Source organism: Salvelinus sp. IW2-2015, linkage group LG33 (assembly GCF_002910315.2).
Source record: "Salvelinus sp. IW2-2015 linkage group LG33, ASM291031v2, whole genome shotgun sequence".
Taxonomy (NCBI): Eukaryota; Metazoa; Chordata; class Actinopteri; order Salmoniformes; family Salmonidae; genus Salvelinus; species Salvelinus sp. IW2-2015.
Window position 1 is genome coordinate 28,754,444 of NC_036872.1, and position 10,654 is coordinate 28,765,097.

The following is a 10,654-nucleotide window of genomic DNA, read 5'->3' on the forward strand; positions in this document are numbered from 1 at the left end:
TGTGGGCCAGACTCTCAGGAAGAAAAGCATGAATGAATATGGTGCTCCTGAGAAGGATAGTCATGGTGACACTAGTGCTGTAGTTACAGCTGTTCTAGCATTCTAAATGCCCTCGGAAAATGTTCCTACAGTTTAATGACACATTGAACTTTTCTGATGAAACCTGTTGAATGTTATTAATTACCCTAATGCCTGATGTGTTTTTATTTGTTTCCATATTTACTGCAGTTTGGTTCATAAAACCCAGATTATTCTAAATATATCTBATGTCCTTATTACATGGTTGCATACAATGAAATGATATTTTGGGGTTAATCTTAGAGGGATTTTGATAGTAAACTAAAGTAGTTTATATGGAAACCGATGTGTCTCTTCAACCCCGTTACAGTATTCAACCCTGTCACCCTAGTCTCAACCCCGTCACATGACAATATTTGTTAAATAAAATAGCAAAGATGAATAAATATGAATTTTATGTTTTCTGAGCTCAGTCTGAAATGTTAAGGACAATCCCAGGAAGATTAGATTTATGTTAAAATTCTGAATTGAAAGCATTTTTTTATTTAAATGATGAGCCCACTGACATATAATATGTATATTTCAGGGTTTAATGTAGCATATTTCTGAGATTTTACATACATTTTAAATGTATAATAATTTAATTGGTTTGGGGGACACATGAGCATTAGGTAAATGTTGATTTTATAACAAGTATATTTTATAATCATATTCAGACAACTGTCTATGTGGGTGGACCATTTCAGTTTGTCATTTCAGTTTTCCTACGCCGAGGAACTTGAAGCTTTCCATCTTCTCCACTGCAGTCCCGTCGATGTGGATAGGGGGGTGCTCCCTCTGCTGCTTCCTGTAGTCTTCGATCAGCTCCTTTGTTTTGTTGACGTTGAGTGAGAGGTTATTGTCCATGCACCACACTCCCAGGGCCTTTACCTCCTCCCTGTAGGCAGGATTACTACTGTTGTGTCGTCTGCAAACTTGATGATTGAATTGGAGGCGTGCGTGGCCACGCAGTCATGGGTGAACAGGGAGTACAGGAGGGGCTGAGCACACACCTTTGTGGGGCCCCAGTGTGGAGGACCAGTGAAGTGGAGGTGCTGTTTCCTACCTTCACCACCTGGGGGCGGCCCATCAGGAAGTCCAGGATCCAGTTGCAAAGGGCGGAGTTCAGACCCAGGGCCTCGAGCTTAATGATGAGCTTGGAGGGTACTATGGTGTTGAATGCTAAGCTATAGTCAATGAACAGCATTCTTACATAGGTATTCCTCTTGTCCAGATGGGATAGGGCGGTGTGCAGTGCGATGGCGATTGCATCGTTTGTGGATCTATTGGGGCAGGAAGCAAATCGAAGTGGGTCTAGGGTGTCAGGTAAGGTAGAGGTGATATGATCCTTGACTTGTCTCTCAAAGCACTTCATGATGACAGAAGTGAGTGCTACGGGGTGATAGTAATTTAATTAATTTACCTTTGCTTTCTTGGGTACAGGATCAATGGTAGCCATCTTGAAGCATGTGGGGACAGCAGACTGGGATAAGGAGAGATTGAATATGTCGATAAACACTTTTTTGATTTTGTCTGTCAACGCAATCACAACAATACATACAAAAATGAAAGTTAGTGCATGCAGCCATATATCAAAGTAAGCTATTCATGGCTTGTGTTGGACATATCTTCTGAAACCCAAAACAAATTAATAATAAGATGTCTATTAATAATTCAAGCCTTGTCCTAATAAATCAGTCAATTGCCTTGTATAACCAGACTGGTTGTTATTGTAATCATCATATACAACTTAAAATCGAAAGGTTATCATCGTGCAGAAATAAGTCAGGGCTATCATGTTTTATGTGAGGATGCATAACCCAGTGCCACGTAGTACCAACTCCATGATTTTGTAAGAAGCTCAAAACAATATGTAGCTAACTATTTATAGAGCCACTGACATTGTGAGTGTTGTCAAACCAATATAGGATGTTAGATATACTGTTTGTTGCTATGGTTTGCTGTGACTGTAAGGTGGGGTGCGTTTCAACATAAGTACAGCATGAGCTACATTATTTCTGTGCTGCTATTCAAAACAATAAGTGCTGCACTTTTTTTTAACAAAAAAAAACTAAACATCCCGCATCCTGACACATATTTAGCAGATTTTATTGGGGGTGTATCAAAATGCTTGTGTTCCTAGCTCCAACAGTGCAGTAGTATCTAACAATTAACAACAATACACACAAATCTAAAAGTAAAAGAATGGAATTAAGAAATATATAAATATTAGGACGAGCAATGTCGGAGTGGCAGTGACTAAGTAGAGTGACTAAGTAGTACTGAAGTAGAATAGAATACAGTATATACATATGAAATGAGTGACGCAGTATGTCAACATAATTAAAGTATAATAACTGTTTAAGGCTATGGTGGATGGCATCTAAAAAATATAATTTCCCGATGGGGTGTAATGAACTCTTTCATGCAGAAATAGACCAGGGCTATCATGTTTTATGTAAGGATGGCTTACCCAGTACCCACCCAAACCCTGAACAAATGTAAATTCCCCAATAGCCATGCTTTATTCATCTTGCTCCCATTGGCAGCCCTCCACTGGTGCCTCTAGGTGATGGAAGAGAAGACAAGCTTCATTCTTGGGAACAGCCGGTGGAGGTGCAGCAGGTCCTCCTTCATCTTCCTCACAATGTCCACACTTTACCTGCCCCAGATCATTCCCCCCCACATGGACCAAGAGGATATGGGCCAGACTGGGAATCCATTTGTTTGTAGAATATGATGAGAAGACCAGACCACCCCAAACCATGACACCCTTGCCTCTAACCCCAGACCCTACCTAACATTTCTCTGGCCCTTTTCCCCCCACGCCACACACAGTGCATTCAGAAAGTATTCAGACCCCTTGACTTTTTCCACATGTTGTTACGTTACAGCCTTATTCTAAAATGGATTGAAAAAAAAAACCTGAATCAATCTACACACAATACCCTATAATGACAAAGCAAAATCTGGTTTATAGATTTTTTTGTAACGGTATGTGTTCATTGTACTGTACGTCCACTATATTTCGTTACTACACTTTGAGAGAAGGGTGGGAAAAGGTGGCTATAGCTTAGCTATGTAGCCTGAATCTTTAAGTTATGTTTTGGCCCAACATATTTGTTTGTGCCTGTTGCATTTGAAAGTTATACAAGTTTTATGGCCTTTCTGGTGTGCATTGTATTACAGGAGGATCTCTCACCAAAACACTATGTTACTTAAGCTACACTGCTAGCTCTCCTAATTGTTTTTGTCTATGCCTCAGGTGTGCATGTAGAGCTAGAGCACATGTGATTTAGTCCTCAATAACTAATTTGCATGATTTAAAACACCATCTAATTATAGCTCAAAAATCAGCAGCACCAGTCTTAAAATGCATAGTCTGTATTGAATTGTGTGTTTTGTAAGAGGTGACCTGTTAGACACTGATCTTTGATCGAGCTGTGCGCTGTTTTGTCTCCAGCAGTGCCATCAACTGACTGCTTCTGTAGGAGGTAGATGTAAGCCTTCATTGCAATGCTTGTAACATGTGTCTTTTTATTGAAACTACCATCAATAAATAAGAACTCAGACCAACAGGGGGCAGAACTATTCCGCAATGATACTTTATTAGAGTATATCACAAAAGCACATTTTACAACATTTGTGAATTACAAATCAACTTGGCTTACAACCGGAAGTTGCAATATGATGATGTAACAGTGTAATTGGTCCTTCGAAAGACCTCTATTATTTCCTGTTTTTATTTCATCTCATTTCAGAAATGAGTGAAATGGTACGGTGTCACCCACAGCTGCCCAAAGTGATGCAGGAGAAGGCTGTGGGCCATCCTGACATGTTTCTTCCTGGATAAGATCCGTGAGAAGCTCATTAGCCAGGCTCCTAGTCACAGCATGGAGGTAGACTTGGCAGAGCAGGACCAAACCCAGTACCTCAGCACCATCGTGAATGACTGCTTAAAGTTCAGACCTTAACCCAACTTGGTCCACTTGCACAATGGCTAGGGACATGATCACAATTATGCTGGTGAGCCTAAATGACGATGTGAAAGTGAAGGTCCCTGTCGCTTACTTCCCTCTCAAGCCCTGATAGAGGCAGAGAGTGGCAACCTTCCCGGACCCGGCTAGCCCAGAGGATACAGGCCCTGCTAAATATGAGTGAGATGGTCCAGCCTGCTGCCGATCTTTCTGGTGTCCTCCAAGGTCATCATTGATAAAGGGCTGAACACAGCAATCATTGCCCAGAAATAGGAAGGGCAATTGTCTTTTATGTGTGGATGCCTAACCCAGTGGCAGTTAGTTTAATATACCAACTCCAGGATACACTAAGATGCTCACAATAACAGTATTGTAGTTACCCGTTGTGTTATATTATCTGTAAATAGTTTAAACTTTTCTGCATCGCACTGGCCACCTACTTGTTTTCTTTCTTGTTCAACACAAATCTTATCAAGACCTCCAGTGGTGTCAGGTTATATACTGATTGCTGGCCCAGTTGATGGAGTTTGACATTTACCATCAGTCTTGAGGGACTGAGAGTGTGACACGTTATTTTTTGGAGGTGAAGGTGCAGCAGCGGCGGCAGGTTTGCGTCGGGCGTCAGAACACACAGGAGGACCTCAGTTAAGTTTCAGCTGAACACAAAATGGTAAATGACACGCCAATGAAGAATAAAGTATGGAAAAAATTGTCCCTCTCTGAAGGGCTTCCTCCTCGGCGGCGTTCTGCCAATGCTGCATGCCACGTTGATAGACAGAGTGTGTGTGTTTTGTGTGTGAGTGAAAAAGACAACTTAATAATAGTAGCGCGAGACAATGGATGGTGCTTTAAGAGTTTGGGGAGGATGGAACCATATTCACAACAAAAACTTTGAACACCCTGAAACACAAGATAAAACACATTCAACTATAGAGTAGCAGAGACAACCAGGCCTGCTTTGGTTTAAAGCCCACTCATCACTGCAAGCTACAGGCCAAAAGTGAGGTGTTAGTATGACTGAGTAAGTTAACATAGAAAATAACACAGAAAGTGCACACTTAAAGAATACAAAACGGAATTCCACACTTAAAGAATTCAAAATTCCTGACATTTAAACCTAGTAAAATTCCCTGTTTTAGGCCAGTTAGGATCACCACTTTATTTTAAGAATGTGAAATGTCCGAATAATAGAGAGAATTATTTATTTCAACTTTTATTTCTTTCATCACATTCCCAGTGGGTCAGAAGTTTACATACACTCAATTAGTATTTGGTAGCATTGCCTTTAAATTGTTTAACTTGGGTCAAACGTTTCAGGTAGCCTTCCACAAGCTTCCCACAATAAGTTGGGTGAATTTTGGCCCATTCCTCCTGACAGAACTGGTGTAACTGAGTCAGGTTTGTAGGCCTCCTTGCTCGCACGCCTTTTCAGTTCTGCCCACAAATTTTCTATAGGATTGAGGTCAGGGATTTGTGATGGCCACTCCAATACCTTGGATTTGTTATCCTTAAGCCATTTTGCCACAACTTTGGAAGTATGCTTGGGATCATTGTCCATTTGGAAGACCCGTTTGCGACCAAGCTTTAACTTCCTGACTGATGTCTTGAGATGTTGCTTCAATATATCCACATAATTTTCATAATCTCATGATACCATCTATTTTATGAAGTGCACCAGTCCCTCCTGCAGCAAAGCACCCCCCATGTGCAGTTGCAAACCGTAGTCTGGCTTTTTTATGGCGGTTTTGGAGCAGTGGCTTCTTCCTTGCTGAGCGGCCTTTCAGGTTATGTCGATATAGGACTCGTTTTACTCTGGATATAGATACTTTTGTACCTGTTTCCTCCAGCATCTTCACAAGGTTCTTTGCTGTTGTTCTGGGATTGATTTGCACTTTTCACACCAAAGTAAGTTAATCTCTAGGAGACAGAACATGTCTCCTTCCTGAGCGGAATGACGGCTGCGTGGTCCCATGGTGTTTATACTTGCGTACTATTGTTTGTACAGATGAACGTGGTACCTTCAGGCGTTTGGAAATTGCTCCCAATGATGAACCAGACTTGTAGAAGTCCCACTTTTTTTTTTTTAGGTCTTGGCTGATTTCTTTTGATTTTCCCATGATGTCAAGCAAAGAGGCACTGAGTTTGAAGGTAGGCCTTGAAATACATCCACAGGTACACCTCCAATTATGTCAATTAGCATATCAGAAGCTTCTAAAGCCATGACATCATTTCCCAGACTTTTCCAAGCTGTTTAAAAGGCACAGTCAACTTAATGCATGTAAACGTCTGACCCACTGAAATTGTGATACAGTGAATTAATTATAAGTGAAATAATCTGTCTGTAAACAATTGTTGGAAAAATTACTTGTCACGCACAAAGTAGATGTCCTAAACAACTTGCCAAAACTATAGTTTGTTCACAAGAAATTTGTGGAGTGGTTGAAAAACGAGTTTTAATGACTCCAACCTAAGTGTATGTAAACTTCCGACTTCAACTGTATTTTGCCTCCTGAAAACTCCAGTTGTTTGCGTTTAGCCTTCTCATCCACCATGAGAGCACAGAGAGTCACCTTGCATTCTTTCCTTATTATCTCCAATAAATGAAGCTTCAGTAAATCCAGGATCAGCTGAGACACTACTGTACCAGGTACGGATCATCTGGAGGTGTGATAATGCAAGATTAAAACTTTCCTGCACATACTCATACGCTTTCGCGGAGTAAACGTGGAATCAATGCAAATTCTTCTGAGAATTTTGCAGACTCTCTCTGTTGTAACCTGGACAGGACTTCCCTTGGTACATTGTTTAAGGTTCATCAGTTTTGCACAGTCTGTTGAGATCAGTAGTTTTTCTTTCAGTTGCTGTGTGAGAGGACAAAGAGGAAACCATTCTCTTCAATCGGCTGGTCTTCTGCCACGGCATCTTTAACTTTTATGGCATGCTTTCAGCTGACCCTGTTTTGAATCCATTTTCCGGTTCACTGTTCTTGGAGATGACACATCATTTGCCAAAATTTTGGAGTTATCAGTTTCAACATAACCTTTAGAAAATGCAGCTGTGTAACTATGGTCAAGTATATCCTGCTCCCGAGCGACGCAGCAGCGGTCTAAGGCACTGCATCTCAGTGCTAGAGGTGTCACTACAGACCCTGGTTCGATCCCGGGCTGTATCACAACCGGCCGTGATCGGGAGTCCCATAGGGCGGCGCACAATTGGCCCAGCGTCATCCGGTTTAGGGGAAGGTTTGGCCGGGGTAGGCCGTCATTGTAAAATAAGAATTTGTTCTTAACTGACTTGCCTAGTTAAATAAAGGTTAAATAAAAAATATCAATTCTCATTTGGTTTGACCCCACTAACGTTGCTGTCAACTGTCACTTCGATGACAACAAAGGTCTGCTCATTGATGTTCTCAATCATGACATCATCGTTGTGATTGGCAGCAACCCCACATACTCTAACCTAGAGTATCCATGTTCTGTAAGTGTGGTGCCACTTACCTCTGCAGTTGAATTTACCCAATTCTCACAGACTGTTACCCCACTTCTCACAGACTGTTACCACACCTCCTACCCCACTTCTCACAGACTGTTTCTGCAAACGATTGGGGGAAGGAGAAAATGGTAGGCTTAGCTGTTTTGTTAAGGCGGCGCTTTCTCTTTGGATCTCAGGAGAAACAGTCATCCTCGAAGTGGAGGGAGCACAGACGAGAAGTTGCGTTGGGTTTCCAGTTCTGTCTCCTGACATTGACCATCCACTGCTGCAGCCTGGCTTCGTTACCCAAAGGGAAACTGTAAGGTAAAGATAAAGGTTTAGAAATGTAACCTATGTTCATTACTAAACAAATAACAGGGAGTAATTCCTCAATTTTTACACGTTGACCCTTTATCACTAATACATTGATTGTAGTTTGTGCATTTACCATTTTACTATATTTATTTCCATTGTTTAGAAGCTTATTTTGTTTCCATAGTCTGTAATGTATTTTAGAAAATACACCTTAAAGACTCCAAACCAAATAATATGACATAATGGGTTCAGATACAATAAAAGTTGTTTTGGAGTGTTTGCAAGGTGTTTTAGACATATTTTTAGAATGCATGAAGATCAATACCAATATCGAAATCAAAACTTGGATGACAATTATGTCAATAACGGCAAATAATCTATTTTTAAAAATTACCTTGGAGGATCAACTAAGCGGACAGACAAGTGAAAATTGTGGTCAGTAAAGAAAACTTTAAGCTCCTCTCTCAATTAAAAGAACGTGTCAATACTTTGCCCCTTGTTAACTACCGCACTTCTGTATGTTGTAAAATCGTTACATGGTTGCTGCCCATATCATTGCATAGTGCAGAAAATACACGAGAGTTCAGGGTTCTTGCTTTAACAAAGTTAACAATTTTCACTGTAGTGTCCAAAATGTCTTTCAAGCTGTCAGGCATTCCCTTGGCAGCAAGAGCCTCTCGGTGGATGCTGCAGTGTACCCAAGTGGCGTCGGGGGCAACTGCTTGCACGCACGTTACCACTCCAATATGCCTCCCTGTCATGGCTTTTGCGCCATCAGTACAGACACCAACATGAGCAGCAGCTACGTTTGGCAACATACGGACCGCTAGTGGAATTCCCACGAGAGTAACGGTTAATGTGATTGGATGTTAATTATTTGACTAGGCTACCTGTATTTGACATTGTGTTGTTATTTCTCTGAACACTAGATGGTTTAATTCTATTCTTGGCAGTGAAATGAGACTATTCAGAGGCGAGAAAAAAACCTCACCCAAATGTATAGCCCCGTTGGAGTAACCCCAGTTCAGAATACCTGTTCTAGTCCAACCATCTATCAAGTCCCATTCGCTCATTTTTCATGCCTTTGACATGCGGTAATCATAAATACTGGTGTAATAGCCTAGTTTTCTTGAAATATTGTTTTAATTATTGTGATAGGTTCATGTTTTACCAGTACAGTGTAAGTTACCCCCAACTATTTATTTTGCCTACCGCCTTACTTTCACCCCTGATTTTGATAATGAGTTTTGTTTTCACATAGTTACATATGAAATTACATCATGCATGACACAGCCTATGTATGACACACTGTACAAAACATGTATTCATGTTGAATAGGTGTAATCTTTTTTCAATGCTTAGGCATTCGCATTCACAAGTTATAAATAACAAGGCTAATTGTGCTATCTTTATGCAATATCAACCAGAGCTCTATGAAACCGAATATATTTTCATAATTAATCAAAATATATTAGCTAGCGTTAGCTAGTTGACGTTTGCTAATTGTCATGATCCTGTTTGTGTCAGATAGAATGCCCAGTTCGTGGAATACTAAATTAGTGCCATGATGAAGTAGCTAGCAGTTTCTGGGGCAAGAGAAGGCTAGTAGCTAAGTGTCTTGTCTGAGTCTGACACGTGTCAATCATTAACGTCAGCTAGCTAGCTAACGTCAGTTACAGTTCACAGGAACCAACATTTATCACATAAATGTAGACTAAAAATGAAGTTGGGTCATGAAATGCAGGTCCATGCGGAGTTGATATTAACTAGCTAACAGACCTCTGTGGCAAACCTGTATTCATGACTCATGAACACACTTGCTACTAGCAAACATACTGTAAGATGCTTTGCATGTCGCTCACTATTGAACATACAATTTGAACATTCATGCTAAGCTAGCATTGGAAGCTAGGCTATCTGCTAGTTAACCTCTACTAGCATAAACCTAGTCCTAGTTGACACGAAAATATGAAAGTGAAAATCATAATTTCTTTAGATTACAGATTTACCGGGGAAAAATAAAGATCATGATCCTCCTTCGAATGGCGATTAGTGCAGTTAAATCCTGAACAAGCCATGTTTGCCCTGCTATCAACACTGGTATCCAAACGACTCAGGAGAACAAACACTGAAAAGTGGCGCGATTAGAGATCGTACAATTATATCTGATAGCGTTTATATCAGCCTGTATGGCTCTCTTTTCTTCTCTACAGATGATTGTGAAGTCAAAACTAGCTTCCGGTAGCAAAAAAACTATCCTCATAACTTCGTCTGTGTGTGATTTTAAAGTAATCGGTTCAAGGACATACATCTGGTGAAATAGAAGCAAGTATTGGTACATTATTGTGTTCGGAAAATGTTTTTAAATCAAATCAAATGTATTTATATAGCCCTTCTTACGTCAGCTGATATCTCAAAGTGCTGTACAGAAACCCAGCCTAAAACCCCAAACAGCAAGCAATGCGGGTGTAGAAGCACGAATAATCCACGAATATTGACTACGAAGATCGCCATACTCCCTTTGACTATAATCGAAGGGTCTTGTTTTCTGGAATCAATTACCTGCAATACCGGGGTCGGCCTTGAACTTCAAATCCTCAATGCGAGGGGGGCAGTCGTTCTCCCCTGCTTCTTAGACTTGCTGTCAATGGGAATTAGAAATATCTAACTCAGATTTCTATGTGCATTTGGTCGGGTCACCCAAGAAGTTAGATATTGCAGCTTTAAGACTGTAATGATAAATATTACTTTCACTTAATGCATATTTTAATGTTAATATTAATATTTAAATAAATATTGACTTGTCAGTTCTGTTTTTCAAAAATGCTCTCTCC